The 16,616-nt window shown below is 33.7% G+C and overlaps 1 non-coding gene across 1 annotated transcript; it reads left to right on the top strand.

Moving 5' to 3' along the window:
• The first annotated feature begins 16,295 nt into the window (after positions 1-16,295).
• On the top strand, positions 16,296-16,399 carry LOC112097473. The gene has a single exon (XR_002905005.1). It is a non-coding gene; the product is annotated as a small nucleolar RNA R71 (small nucleolar RNA).
• The last annotated feature ends 217 nt before the right edge of the window (positions 16,400-16,616 follow it).

The raw sequence follows: 16,616 nt of genomic DNA, 5'->3' as shown, positions 1-16,616 counted from the left end.
CTTGAATGAGGATCTTCGAAAGGACATACAAACTATAGTAATCAAATTAGAATGTACAGATTTTGACACACTGGTTAGAACTATTACGAGAATCTAGAGGCATGTAGGGTTGAGTCATAACAGCACAAATGAGGCCTTATCTGGCCAATTTGTGAACCCAATAGTAAAACTCAAAGGAAAGAGATGAAGCATGGAGATTTCTTAGCTAACCAGTAGTACAATTGATGACTAAAGTTTTCTCGGGGGAAGAGACCCTTTAGTAGCAGTGACAAAGTCCATTAGAGCCATAGTGCTAATAGAAGTAATTGCTGTCAATGTAATATTTATGGCAGATATCATAGGGGACAATGCATAAGTGGTTCGTCGTGTTACTTTTATTGTGGACAGCAGGAACACTTAAAAAAGAATTGTTCGATCTTAACATTGAGCAGTAGTTTTATGCCAGATCAGGACTCTTGTCACTTTCAGAGTAGCAGTAGTCAGTTTCAAGAGCAAAGAGGTTGCTAGAGAGGAGCATCCATACTTACCAGTAGGCCTGAGTCTAGTACAAGAGAGACTAGTGACAGTCAACAGAGGAGTCAGCAAGGCAGACCATATACATAGGCACTTGTATTTACTTTGAATTAACAGGAGGCCTATGCCATTTTGAATTTTGTGATAGAGAAATGAGGCCACTAGATTATACTTTATTAATAGCTATATTGGTTAGTGATTCTTTGTTGACTGAAAGTATACTTCGAGATTATATAGTAAGAGTGGGTCATAATGACATGGTATTAGGCTTGATTCCCTTAGACATTTATGATTTTAACGAAAGAATAAGAATATAAAGGCTTGCAAACCATCATACTACAGTGGTCTGTTTTAAAAAAAAAGTGGCTTTCAGGTAATTTGGAGAATCTAATATCATTTTCTGTAAAAAGCAACAGACCATTCTTCTTATTTAATTAATATATGTTATTTCTTCTAAACGATTACTCATAAAAAGTTGTTTCACTTAGTTAGCTCATGTTATTGATACTCGAGTCAGTGATGTGAAATTAAAAAATATTCCTTTAGTTAAAGAGTATTTAAATGTCTTTCGTAAAACCCTTCTTGGTTTGCCACTGACAGAGATGTAGAGTAGAGTTTACTATCGATTTGATTTCAAGTATGACCCCTCACTACAAAAAAAGTGATCTATTGTGATGGAAAAAAAATATCTGTATATATATAAAATCTGTCACAAAATAAATTTAGTGACAGACTATATGTCGTTGTTTATGTGTAACATTTGCCACCGTCACTAAAACATATAGTGGCAATTAGTAAATAGTCGCAAGTATTATGTGTCACTAATACACATCTTATAGTGACAAATATAAGTTTATGACAAGTTAGGACAGAAGCAAAAATTTGTCACTAAAATCATATTTTTAGACATATAAATCTGTCACTATTTCTATGGCCTCATATAGGATGACTTTATTAGAGCTATGAAATTTAAAGTTACAGTTATAAGAATTAAATAATAAGGGCTTCATCAAACATAATATATCTCTGTGGGAACCAGCATTATTTATGAAGAAAAAGGAAAAGACTATGAGATTGTTTATAGATTACAGACAATTGAATAAATTCAATATTTATAACAAATATCCAATTTCTCATATTGATGATCTATTCAATTAGTTATAGGGTGCAACAATTTTCTCGAAGATAGATTTATGCTCAGGTTTATCATCAATTAAATATTAGAGATGCCGATGTACTTAAAACCATATTCAGGAATCCTTATGGGCATTATGAGTTTCTAATGATGCAATTTGGGGTAGCTAATACCCCATCATTATTTATAGATTTTGTGAATCATCAGTTGTTTTATTCCTATTTAGATTGGTTTATTATTGTATTTATTGATTACATCTTGACATTTTCAAGTAATAAAGAGGAACAAGTAGAGCACTTGAGGATTTTTTTACAAATCTTGAGACATTGGTAGCTTTATGCTAAATTTAGTAAATGTCAATTCTGGCTAAATAGAGTTGTACTCTTAGGCCATTTGATTTTGGTTGAGGGTATTTATGTGATCCTTAAAAATAGAAGTTGTAGTGAATTAGGATTGCTCGACTAATATTGTAGAGATCAAGAGTTTTCTTGATTTGGCAGGGTATTACCGAAGATTTGTTAAATGCTTTTCTAAGATAGCTTTACCTTTAACGAAGCTGACAATAACGAAAGTGAAATTTGAGCAAACTTATGAACAGTGTTTCCAAGAACTCAAAATAAGATTGACTTGAGCTCTAATTCTTACACTTCCATTACGTATTAAGGGATTCATTAATTTACAGTGATGCGTCCAGATAGGAATTAGGTTGTGTATTAATTTAGCTTAGAAATGAAACTATCTAAACTTTTTGATTGTTTAGACATTAGAACTGAATTGTTTGACACACGATCTAGAGCTCACAATAGTGGTGTTTGTATTAAAGACATATAAGCATACTTATATGGAGTTACTTATGAGATTTACATATATCACAAGAGCTTGAAGTACTTATATTCACAAAAGGTATTCGATCTGAGATAACAAATGTGGGTTGAGCTGATTGCATATTATAATTGTATTGTTGATTACTATCCAGGTAAGGCAAATCAGATAGTTGATGCTGTCAGTAGGAAGTTTTCGAGTTTAATATCCCATTTAAAAGTGTTGTATCTTTCGTTTCATTAATTTGAGAATCTTTAGGAGCAGACTTAGTAGTGGTTTATTCTGGAGCACTTTTACCTCATTTATAAGTTTTGGCCTTGTTTACGATAAGCTATGGGTATTACATTAAATTTTACTAAAGCTTTTCATCCACAGACTAATAGACAATCAGAGAGGGTTATTCAGATTTTAGAAGATCCACTTCAGCATGTAAAAGTAATTTGGATACATACTTGCCCTTGATATAGTTTACTTATAATAATAGTTATCAAACTAGTAATCAAATGCAGGATTCCAATCTGTTTGGATGATTCCAAGAAAGGCAGTTGTTAGATCCACAAATTGTTTAGAATACTAATAACAAGATTATATTCATTAGAAAAAAAAATTAAATATAGCACAAGACATATAAAAGAATTATGCAGAATAGTGTCAGAAACCACTTGAGTTTTATAGAGGGTAATAGGATTTTCTTACAAATTTCTCCCTGAAAAGGTGTGCATCTATTTGCAAAACTTAGGAAGTTGAGCCCGATATATAGGCACATATGAAATTATTCAGGATGTTGGTCGAGTTGCTTACTAAACTCTAGAGTTATCACGAGTTTATAATGATTTTCATATTTTGATGCTATAGAAGTATATTTATGATCATTTTTATGTTTTAGATATAGAATCAGCCCAGATGGCAGTGGATTTTAATTATGAAATGGAGCCAATTCATATCCTTGATTGGAAACAACATGTGTTGAGCAGTAAGACAATTTCATTGGTTAAGTGATGTGGAAGAGTCATACTACAAAGGAGGCCATTTGGGAGCATGAGGAATAAATGCAGTTACAATACCCATATTTATTTCAGTTACATAAATTTTCAAGGATACAATTTTTATAAGTTGGGAGAAATTGTCATGCACCTACTTCTGCCTTAATAAGCCACATGTGGATTATTAGATTGAAAGCAGCCAGCTGCCTACTACATTAAAGTCTCATGCATGCTTCACTTTTATATTTCCCCTACTTCACTTACCACCTCATGCTTGTTGCCTCTATTTGTTTCATTTATGTGGTATATAAAGTTTAAATAAATTGGAAGTTGCCTTATTTTTCTTAATTTGGAGAATCTAAAACTGAGAGCGAATAAAAGAAAAATAGAAAAGAAATAGAAAAGCAGATAAGGAAACCAAAAAAGAGAAAAAAAAAAGAAAGAAGTTAAAGAAAATAAGGAAAGTAAGAAGCCAAAGTGGAAAAATTATGAGAAATGGAATTAAGAAGTTAGTTTGAATCCAATGAATCAATGGGAAAAGCATAAGTAAGAAGGAATTCAGAAGAGCCTTAACGAACCTACTAGTAAACCATGATCGGTTTCCGTGAGATTTTCATGCAATTCAGTTTCTAATCAATTGAGGTGAGCTCATGATACGTATTACTGCATGACTTGCATTTTGAGCACATTCATGTATATATATTTAAGTTGTTTGTATGTATAGAGATATTTGAAGTGTGCAAGATTCTAATTTGTTTTCGAATAAGGCACAAATGCTATTATATGTCTATAATACAAGCTCGAGGCCAGTTTTATATATTCATGGGTTAAATTTATGTTATGAGCTTTAGATATGAGCATGAGATAAATAAGAGAGTGAGTTTTCACGCGATCTGCCTCTTACCTGACAAACGAATTTGGTTGAGATGTGTCAATTAATTTGATAGTTACACGTTAAAAGGGTAAGAGAGGAAACAATGACTTCACTATTACTTGAACAAGCTATTGAAACAATTAGATATTAAGCTCTAATACTAAATTGAGATTTATAAGATAATTTGTAATCTTTAAAAATTTTGTGTAAGAAATAGATATAATTTTATCAAATTAACTTTAAGCTCTAATTAACAACTTGTTGAGTTATCAAAAAAAAAAGAAGAAGAAAAAACTGAGATCACAATGAACATATATCGTGGAGACGTGGCCAATGGTTTAAGCGAGAGTGTGGCCAAAGTTTATTCTTGGCATTTATCATTTAAGTGCAAAAGTTATTCGTTAATTGTAAAGATGCTTAAGTGATTAGTTTACTAGTTAATTTTATTGTTGCAGCTACTAAGAAATAAGTAAATTATACGTTAAGCTAATATCACTATGAACATGTATATTTGTGTGGATTTTGGAAAGATTAGCAATGGAAAAACACAAAGTAATCTGTCCAACCAAATGAGCTCATCATCTCAATGTAAACTTTAAATAGGAAAGCCATTTTGCTTCTTTAGATAAAGTGCTGCGAATTACATTATTCATAGATTATAAAGAAAATTGAATGATAAGATGAACATATTTTTATTCATTGAGATGTGAATATTTATATACAGTCAATCTTGGAGATATAATTACAAGAATTGATACAATCACAATCCTAAATTGGTGTCATTATATTTGATATGGCTTGATTTGTGGGATGAGAATCTAGAGAAAAATTAAAAAATGTGATTAATCCATTATGCCCCCTCAAGATGGTACTCCCATTGAAGATAACAATCTTGTTTCGAAGAGTAATAATGAGTTAGTGATATAGTGGTTTAGTAAGGGCAAGCTAATCCTTGACAGATATATAAGAGACACCAAAGTTAGTTATAGTTACATGATCACGATCAAAATCATGCTATATGCTTCATTTTTTAATGAAAAATGGGATTGACCGAAAGATATGTCGTGCAAATATTATCGCAATAAGTGGTGGGGTAGTGGAAGAGAGATATGTAAATTTTTAGCCAAATACTTCTATCGCAGTGGATATAAGAGCACAATACTCAACCTTTGTTGAAGATCGAGCAACTGATTTTTGTTTATAGGAGCACCAAGATATTGCATTTCCACCAAGGTTAATGATGTAAGCTGTTGTAGAACTATAATAATCTTTATTACTAGCCCAGTTAACATTAAAGAAGGCAATGAAATGTAAAGGTTGATTGTGTTTAAGAAGGAGCCCATGATGAGTGGTATACTTTAAATATCAAAGGAGCCGCTTGACTGTAGACCAATGAATTTCTGAAGGTTGATGCAAGAACTGAGCAAGTTTATCCATTGCAAAGGAAATATGTAAATGTGTAAGTGCAAGATATTAGAGTCTAAAAAAAGATATTAGAGTCTAAAACTAAATTGTTGGTATTGAGTAATGTTGTGCAAATTTTATTGAACTCGCAAATGCACGAATCTATTGTAGAATAGATTAATGAGGACGAGTGTCGATCCCACAAGGAGGTTGATTCTAATTGTGTGCAGAATTAATTTTTCTAAATGGATGTTTGGATTTGTGGTGAAAGTGACATAGATTATCCTAAAATTGGAATTGAAATGGTGAGAATAAATTGAAGAGAAATCTATTGAAATGACGTACTTAGGTATCTGGATTCATATCAACATGCACCATAGGCTAAATATTTCTTATTAATGCCAATTAAATCATGAGAGGGGATTCCACACCTCATGAACTACACTCTAATCAATATGGTGCTAAGGGTTTATCGTGCCAAATAATAATAACCTTGTACTAGGGAGCCGATGAAACTAGGGCGGTATCTAGATAAGATTATTATTATTTGTCGACGAGAAGTTAAAACATCCACAAAAACTAGAGGGGAAGAGAAAATAAATTTACCAGATAAAGCCCATGACACATGTTGAGACTTCACCTTCAACCCAAGTTTGAAAGAAAGTTAGCTACTCATAATTGAACTAGGGGCAAAATGGAAATGTATTAAAATACGTAGAAAATATAAGATATAAAAGGAATTACAGAAAATAGAGCCCAAAAATGGATTCAGAGATATCAAATTAGGGGAGAGAGGTCCTTTTTTTATAGATACATTGAGTAGATCATGACCATCGGATTAAAAACAATTTGGATGCTTAGGATTGCGCCACGTCATCAGTCAACAGTATTCGTCAACAGTACGCAGTTTGACCACGTGGTTTGAACATTGACACGGTTTGACCACGCGGTTTGAACAGTCAATCGGTTTGAACAGTGACGCGGTTTGGTTGAAAATAATCATGTGTAATGCATGTATCGTACGCGAGATTTTTGGTCCATTGATATGCTGCCATGTCATCGATCAACAGTACATAAGAATTTTAGTGCAACAGGATCGTGACACCTCATCGGTCAATGCCATGTCATCGATCCGTCTATATGAACAGTGTCGTGAACAGTAACGTAGACAATACCGTACATGTGAACAATGACCTTTTTCCTTTTATGCTCCTTCTAAGGTTTTCGACTGTCCTGAGTTCAAAAGTGATATTCGTTTTGCCGTCTGATTTCTCGTTCATTGTGAAATGACCATGATGCCCTTAAAATACATAAAATACTTAATTAAAATAAAACACACGTAATTAAATTAAAAGAATGTTAAATACATAAAAGTAAGGGTGTTAGTAAAACTTGAATTGTAAAATGACGATTTTCTCTTTTATAAATATACATTTTCTAACACTCAACACACCCCTTAATTAGCTTATTGCTAGTCCCTAGCAAATAAAGCGAAAACAAAATTCAAATCCAAAAAATATATATTTTTTAACAATCATGTTTATTCAATCAGATAAATGATAGTAATCAAATAAAAGTATAAGCATTATCTCCAGTCTAAAGAAACATCACACCCACATCAACCATCCACATGAATCAGCCTAGTAGACTTTGTCACAGCTACTTTTAAGAATGACATGTTAAACCCCAAAATCTCATTAGAAATAGTGACACTCTTTTTTTAAAGAAATTAAACCCAATAAAAATAGTCACTCTAATGAATGGTAATTGAGAGAGAAAATAATAAAAAAGTGATATCACATGCTCTCACCAAGATGAAAGAAATATGCCATCAGCTTAAAAATAATATGATCTCAAGTCAAACAAAAATGCTAGTCAACCCAATTTATTTATTTATTTTTTTATTATGCACCACTACATCTTTTTAGCCCATATAACTAGCTTCTACTTCAGATAATAGTTCCCTAAAATCAAGAAGGACTTTTATTATGACGTAACGTAGGCTAGGGACATGGGACACGGCTAACAAAAGAGGGGAAATAAGGAAAATAAAGTGTGTGTTTGAGAAAATTGCAGAGAATTTTTTTTTTTGGAATTTGCAAGGTGGATTTCACCTATTATTGTTTTTTTTCTTTTTTGAAACAACAATTTTTGTTTTTTACTTTTGTTTGGCACAACGTCACTGAACAAAATAATTATTTATATTTTTCTCAAACATAAATAGGTGATGAAACTTATAAGATATCGGGTAATACTCCAAATCGGAGTGGGTCAAAATGATAAGTTTGACAAAGAAAATATATATATATATATTTTAAGGCTCAAAAGGGTTAACTATGGATATTTCACAAAAGGGATGGCTAGAAAGGTTCAAACATATCAAAGATGGTCTTTCCATCGTCTTTTAGGGCTCTAAATAATCTTCCATATCTACTAGTTAGATGGGCCTCTAGATGTAGCAACACACATTTTTTTTTTAATTTTACAATTTTTTTTAAGGGTTAACTCAAAAGAAATCTAGAGATCGTGTATAAAATAATAAACTGCTAAGCTGTATGAAGAATGGGCAAAATGGTTACTCTCCAAGAAAAATGATAGGCTCAAAAACTCACTTGGTACTTATTATGACATGTTCATTCCTTCAAGCAGCTTATATTTGTCTCCGACATCAACATGTAGAGTAGCAAACATAGCGTAACCCGACTTAAGACCAAAGATAATACAAATACTAAAATTTGAAATTAATCATGTCATCCAATGTTAAAACAAATCACACAATTTTTTTTAAACAACATCCTACCCCCCAACCTATTCTAAACATGAAAGGAAAATATGTATGCAGAAATGTGAAAATGATGCCGAAAAACTAATTAGAAAAGTTACACTTAAAATGATAAAAATAGAAAACGCTTTTTTTTTGTTTAACTAAGAAGATACGTTTCTAGAGGCACTACACTCCATATTCCGCCATCTTCGGCTCAAAAATTTAAAAATATATATTTATAAAGGAGAAATTAAAAAGAGGAAGAAAAATGAATATCAAAGCTTAATAAAGAAAAAGAAAATGTCTGATTTTTTTTTATTTTTTTTTCAAACGATGAAGATGCTTTTCTAGAGTCACTATACTCCATATTCAGCCATCTTCAATACAAAAAGTTAGCAACAGTTAGTTTCTACAATAAAAAATAAGTAAAAAGTTAACCAAGATTCCACAATTGTCGACTATTCCTTCCCCTCAACCAGAATGAAACATTGTCCTTAATGTTTTAAAGGAAAGAAGTAGAGTTTAAAAGACATTACCTGGGTAGTGCAACACAGAAGAAAATATTTACAAGCGGAGAGTTAAATCTAATTTGTACTTCTTACTGCAGCTACTGGTACTATCATTATTTGGACGCTCCAACACAAAGGTCAATGGGTCTGGCTCTGGTCTATAAGCTTGTAACATATCAAGTAGCTCATTAGCAATGTGAGCACAAATAAAAAACTTTTTCACATTGGAATGAATGAAATAGTTTTTTATTGCATGGTTAAGAAATGTGATGAAGTCATCATAAAAGTTATTGACATTTAACAAACCGATAGGTTTTTGGTGAATGTGCAGATGGGCCTAAGATGCTAGTGTGATAAGTGCCTCTAGTGTTGCAAGATCTCCTGGAAGGAAAATAAAAGCATCAATATGATTAAGTATTTAAGTTATTCTTTCTTGCATACTTGAGATGACTAATTCTTCTCTAGTTGGTGAGTCAGACAAACTATCCAAAGGTTTTAGGGCTCTTGGGATGATGCCTAACACTTGGCTTCCTCTGACAAAAGCAGCTTCTGAGACCAATTTTGATAACCCTCAATTACCTCCTCCATACACCAAGTGTAATTTTCTCTCTACTATACTTCAACCAAGATCTATGGCCGCCTCAACGAACTCTTTATATTTGCCATAGTTAAATCCAGAGAGCACACAAATATTTTTGAATTGTCTATTGGGAGTAGCTGCCATTGGGATACTTCTCAAAAATAATTTGTGAGTGCTTGACCAAAAATCATATTTAATAATCTTGGTGACAGTGGGTCACATCTGTGTATGAGGTAGCATGTCAGTGTCAAATAACGCGTAAAGCACATGGCTTAAGAGTAAAAAAGGAAACAGTAAAAAAGAAAAAGTAAATAGTGATAAAATTATTAAAGACAAGAATGCAAACAATAAAACAAGAATGAAATAAGACAACAGTAAAGTAAAAGGGTATTTATAGGTAGTTGTGACTGTGGCTCACATCTTCCTTTGGTTTTACGTCCAGAAACGACTTGAACGCCCTTTATGGGTCGAGGATAGGCTTCCCATCCAGTTTTCTTATAAACTGGCAAACAGGGTCGTTTATAGTCAGATTCCCGAGACTATATCGTGCATGCTCTTTCTGGAATAATAGCCATAATTGGAGAATCGCTCCTTGCACATATCCACTGGGATGCATTTCAAGAGATAAAAGGATATCATCCAATGACTCTTTATTCAAGCCATCTCTAATGAATTGAATCTTATTTTTCCTGTTATCAGACACCATTCCTAAAGAACATAGGTTTTTATTGCATCTCATTCTAGCACATTTTTTACAAGCAACAGAAATTCTTCGAGCTCTTCGTTTTCTTGCATAATTTTCTTTACCAAAACCAGGCATGTATGCAATAAATTTTGGAGGTCACTCACCTGCCAATCTTACTTTAGCCTCGATCAACCAACGGACGTCAGCAGATATGTTATTCCTCATGAGCAATCGCATGCGTTCGGACCGAGCTTTATAGATTGTAAGGAGGGCATTCTGAGGAAGTGAAGGAAATCGATTGTAAAGCTTTACTAGAATCTCATTTTTGTCCATACCTTCGCCTCAAAATATCAATTATTATAGGAAACTGAAGTAACTGACTTGATTGTCACGGAGTACCGTTATCCACCACTTCACCGGGGTAACAAACTAAAGCACACAAACAGAAAAATAAATTAAAACAAACAAAGAAAATTAAAATCGTCCTTTTATTGAATTTACCTCAAGCTCTAACTGGATGTTGTAGACACTTCTCTCAATGTCTCTGAGTTGGCTTTCTAAATCTTCAACATAGGATACTAACTCTGGTGATTGCAGAGCCCAAATACGATGTGTTTTGCAAAATCGAATCTGCTTTTTGAGATGAGATTTTACACGTTGAAGTGGTTTAAGAATGTCCAGGAGGAACTGCTTAGCTATGACACTCATGATTAACAATGATAAGAGAAAACTTAATGGTTAAACAAACACACTTATGCAAAAATAATTTTAATTAGCAAAATAATAATAAAAAGAAAGAAAAAAAATCAAATCACCGAAAAGAAAGAAAAAACTCAATTCAAATGTGGTGGGTCATTCAAATTTATTTCGGTGTCCTCTCCATGTGGTTGGTACTCTAGATATGACTTTAATCTTTGACCATTAACTTTAAACGTGACACCGTTCTTTGAGTCCTTAATTTCAATTGCCCCATGTGGAAAAACAGTATGAACAATAAAGGGGTCAGACCAACGAGAGCGTAACTTACCTGAGAATAGGTGCAAACGAGAATTGAATAAAAGTATTTTCTGACCTGGAGTGAAAGATTTTCTCATAATTTGCTTGTCATGGAAGACTTTCATTCGTTGCTTGTAAATTTTGGCATTTTCGTATGCATCATTACGAATTTCTTCAAGTTCTGTCAGTTGTAATCTTCTTTTTGAGCTAGCTTGCTGCATGTCAAAGTTGAATTTCTTGATGGCCCAATATGCACGATGCTCGAGTTCCACATGTAGGTGGCAAGCTTTTCCATATAATAACCTGTAGGGTGACATCCCAATTGGGGTCTTGAAAGCCGTTCTATATGCCCATAATGCATTATCAAGTCTTAATGACCAATCTTTTATGTCTGGCCTCATTGTCTTTTTTAATATGTGCTTTATTTCTCGATTGCAGATCTCAACTTGGCCACTAGTTTGCGAATGATATGAGGTCGCCATTTTGTGAGTGATTGAATACTTTGACAAAGAACTTTGAATGCTTTGTTATAAAAGTGGGCACCAACATCACTGATTATTGCTCGAGGGAATCCAAAGCATAAAACAATGTTGCTTTTCAAAAATCCTATCACCACCTTGTGATCATTGGTTCTACATAGAATTGCTTCTACCCATTTTGATACATAGTCAACAGCAACCAATATGTATTGATGGCCAAAAGAAGGGGGAAAGGGTCCCATGAAGTCGATACCCTATACATAAAAAATCTCAACCACTAAAATTGGATTTAATGGCATCATGTTCCTTTGTGTAATGCTCCCCATTCGTTGACTCCTATCACATGAAGAACAGAAAGTGTAAGCGTCTCGAAATATAGTTGGCCAATAAAAACCACATTGTAAAACTTTAGTAGCTGTTTTCTTAGCACTGAAATGGTCTCCACAAGCTTATTATGGCAGAATGAAAGAATATTCCGAATTTCTCTTTTTGGGACACATCGTCTAACAATTTGATCTGAACAATACTTGAACAAATAGGGTCATCCCAAAAGAAATTCTTTATTTCCGCAAAAAATTTGGCCTTGCATTGCTTGGTCCAATGCTCTGGAAGTTGACCTATAACAAGATAATTAACTATATCATCATACCAAGGTAATACTTCCACACTCATTAATTGTTCATCTGAAAATGATTCATTCAATGTTAATGGCTCTGTAATTGTGTCAAAATATAGGCGAGAGAGATGGTCTGCCACAATATTTTCTGTGCGTTTGTTATCTTTAAATTCCAAGTCAAATTCCTGCAAAAGTAACACCTAACGAATTAGTCTAGCTTTTGCATTTTTCTTTGTAAGAAGATATTTAAGAGCATCATGATCTGTGAATATAATTATTTTACAACCAATGAGATAAGATCAAAATTTTTCCAATGCAAATACTACTGCTAATATTTCTTTTTCAGTAGTTGAATAGTTCAACTGTGCATCATTCAATGTCATACTAACATAATAAATAACATAGGGAATTCAATTAACTCTTTGTCCTAATATTGCTCCTACTGCATAATCAGATGCTTCACACATGAGCTCAAATGGTAAGCTCCAGTTTGGGGGCTGAATGATGAGTGATGTTGTCAACAATTGTTTTAATTTTTCAAAAACCACAAGACATGAACTAAATGGATAATTAAGTTAAAATATAGGAATTAAATAAGCATTCAATTATTTGAAGGCTAATTTTGAGTTAGATATCTATTGAGGAAATATTCTTGCGTGAATGATTCATAATCTCCTTCGTGAGATCTTTAGGACGAATAATAGAAAATTCAAATTAGTGCTTATCACCCATTGGTTTGGAAAAGATTAAAGGTATTTTTTATCCTCTATTTTTCTTTTTATTGCACTATAATTGCATTGAATTAAAACTAAAACTGTAAAGGGTAAAAGCAATATCAATATTTGATATTGATATTGATCTTAATAGCAAGAGATTAAAGTGCTGTTAAGTGGGGTAGGATGTTGATCTTAATAGCAAGAGATTAAAGTGCTGTTAAGTGGGGTAGCAATATCAATATTTGATATTGATATGGCTAATTTTGAAGGAAACTATGGAGCTGAACATTTTTAATATTGCCAAACAACCTCATAATGGAGATAATGGAATTGTTGATGTGGATTTAATTGAAGCATTAGTTGATGATACTTTTCTTTTAAACCTTAGTGATGACTCTTTACAAACATGTTTAACTCACTTTGGTTTGGATTTTGATATTGACAGATCAGTAGATGAGGTCAACGCCCTACTTGACTCAGCACCATCCATGGATACCAATAAATGGAAGTCAAGAGTTGAACAACTAGCACCATCAGAGAAGAAACTCATCCCATCATCAGAATCACCACCGAAACTTGAGTTTAAACCATTACCCAATACTTAGGAATATGTATTTTTGGGACACGAAAGTACTATGCCGGTAATCATCTCATCATCCCTAAATGACGAACAAAAAGGTAAGTTGTTGGATATTTTAAAAGAGCACAAAGGAGCATTATGATGGACCATAGCGGACGTAAAAGGTATAAACCCAGTAAACTGTATGCATTACATTCACCTTGATGAAAATGTTAAACATATTAGGGAAATGCAACGTCAGTTAAATCCTAACATGAAAGAAGTTGTTAGAACTAAAGTCCTTAAGCTATTAGATGCAGGTATTATTTACCCCATTTCTGATAGTTCATGGGTCAGTCTTGTGCAAGTTGTCCCTAAAAAGTCAAAAGTCACAGTAGTTACGAATGCCGATAATGAATTGATATCCACTAGAGTGACTACAAGATGGCGTGCATGCATTGATTATAGAAAGTTGAATTCTGTCACACGTAAAGACTATTTTCATGTACCATTTATCAATCAAATGCTTGATAGATTAGCAGGCCATGAATTTTATTGCTTTCTAGATGGCTACTTAGGATATAATCAGATTTTCATAGCACCAAAAGATCAAGAGAATACCACTTTCACTTGCCCTTTTGGCACTTTTGCATATAGGAGGATGCCATTTGGATTATGTAATGCACCTGCTATATTTCAACGATGCATATTAAGCATTTTTTCTGATATGGTTGAACTATTCCTTGAAGTCTTTATGGATGACTTTGCTGTCTTTGGTGATTCATTTGATCAATGTTTACATCATCTAACACTAGTTTTGCAGAGATGTATCAAGAAAAACTTAGTCTTAAATTGAGAGAAATGTTATTTTATGGTAAAACAATGTATTGTTCTCGGTCACATCATTTCGAGCAAAGGTATTGAGGTTAACAAAGCCAAGGTGGATCTCATTTCTAATTTTCCTCCACCCAAAACAGTCAGAGAAGTAAGATTTTTCATTGGGCATACTGGTTTTTATAGATGTTTCATTAAAGATTTTAGCAAAGTTTCTAGACCCTTATGCAATCTACTTGCTAAGGATGCACCTTTTATCTTTAATGAAGGACAACTGCATATTTCTAGTCCTGCATTGAATGTGAGCATCCGCAGTTGCCAAGAAAGGTCAGCTTAGAATAATGGAGATGTGCTTCCTTGAATCTTGTATTGGTTGAGTGTCAATTACAATGAAATTAACAGAAAAATAAAACTTGTCTACCTGGATAAGCACGTCCTCCACAATACTACGAGGTATTTTCGTGGACCGATCTACAAGCTGTAATACTACTGGAGTTGGGTGTAATTCTCCAAGTCCAAGTTTCACAAATACTGAATAAGGCAACAGATTTATACTAGCTCCTAAATCCAACAAAGCATTCTCAATTATGTGGTTCTCTATACTACATGAGATAGTAGGGGAGCCTGGGTCTTTGTATTTTAGAGGAATTTTGTGTTGGAGTATAGAACTAACGTTTTTTGTTAAAAATGCCTTATTTTGAACATGAATGTTTCTTTTTTTAGTACAAAGTTGTAACTTATTTTATAGCATCAAGTAAAAGGATGTTAACACTTACATGTTTGAAGATTTCAAGAATCTCACATATGGATTTTTCCTTCTTTCCTTTAGCTAACCTCTGAGGAAATGGAGTTTTGGGAATATATTCTCGTAGGTTGGTTTCTTCTTTCTCTTCCGATGGTGAGTCCTCAACATTCACAGGCACAATTTGATTTTCTTTTGTCACTGGCATCTCCACTTTGTTGTCGACTTCTTTTCATTTTCGCAAGGTCATGACTACTTTGACCTCTCCATGCTGCCGTGGTGAACTGATACTTGCTTCATGTACTCCTTTAGGATTAGGCACTGGTTGACTTGGAAATTTACCTTTCTCAACAGTTATTGCGAAGGTCTGAACTGAAGAAGCAAGTTGTCCCACCATCTTCTCGAGGCTTGAAACTGATTGGGCTTGTGAGTTAAAGCCTGCTCTCATCTCATTTTGTAGTCCATCAATGATACAGTTCTGCTGCTTAATCGTGGAGTGAGTAAGATTCTTGAGATTCTGGAATGAATCCTCCTATGGTCTGGGTTGAGAGTAGTTCTGGTTCTAATTGTATGGTCTAAATGGTGGCTGAGAGGCTTGAGGAATTTGAAGAATTTGTTGCATTGGTGGAGCTGGAGCTGTTGGTCCATTTTTTGAGACCATGAAAAATTGGGGTGGTCTCTCTATCCAGGGTTATATGTGTTGGAGTATGGGTTGTAATTTGATGGTTTTCTCATTACACCTATGGCATTGGCTTGATCTAAGTATGAGTCATGGTCATGGGGCTCTGTTGATTTAGCAGTCGATAACGATGTTATTTGTCGAGAGAGACCTTCAACCATCTCCTTGACTTTTTTAACTTCTGAAATTAACTCGCCAATGTGAACCTCATTCACTCCTTTAAATCTTTTTGTATTCTTGAGTGACCGACTCCGTTGTTGGGAATTATCCGCTTGTCGCTGGAAGAATTCCCAAATCTCTTGTGTACTTTTTGACAGTAGCTCTCCTCCACTTGTTGCCATTAGCCATTCTTGCACATTCGGCAATAATCCCTCCAAAAAGTATTGGCATTGGTGTCATTTCTCGTACCCATGATGTGGACACTTCAAGAGTAGCCCATTGAATCGCTCCCATGTTTCAAAAAACTGCACGTCTTCTCTCTGAGTAAACTCTGAAATTTCCCTGCGAATAACATTGGTTTTATGCACTGGAAAATATTTATTCAAAAATTTTGTTACCATTTATTCCCATGATGTAATGCTATTAGCAGACAATGTATTGAGCCATGAACAAGCTCTATCCTTTAAAGAAAATGAGAATAGTATAAGTTTAACATCATCATTTGAAAAATTCTCATATCTAAATGTTTGAAAAACAGCATGAAAATAATCCAAATGATTATATGGG

This window comes from Citrus clementina, unplaced genomic scaffold (genome assembly GCF_000493195.1).
Source record: "Citrus clementina cultivar Clemenules unplaced genomic scaffold, Citrus_clementina_v1.0 scaffold_6, whole genome shotgun sequence".
NCBI lineage: Eukaryota > Viridiplantae > Streptophyta > Magnoliopsida > Sapindales > Rutaceae > Citrus > Citrus x clementina.
Note: the sequence above shows the minus strand (reverse complement) of the source record. Positions and strands in the feature narration are given on the sequence as shown.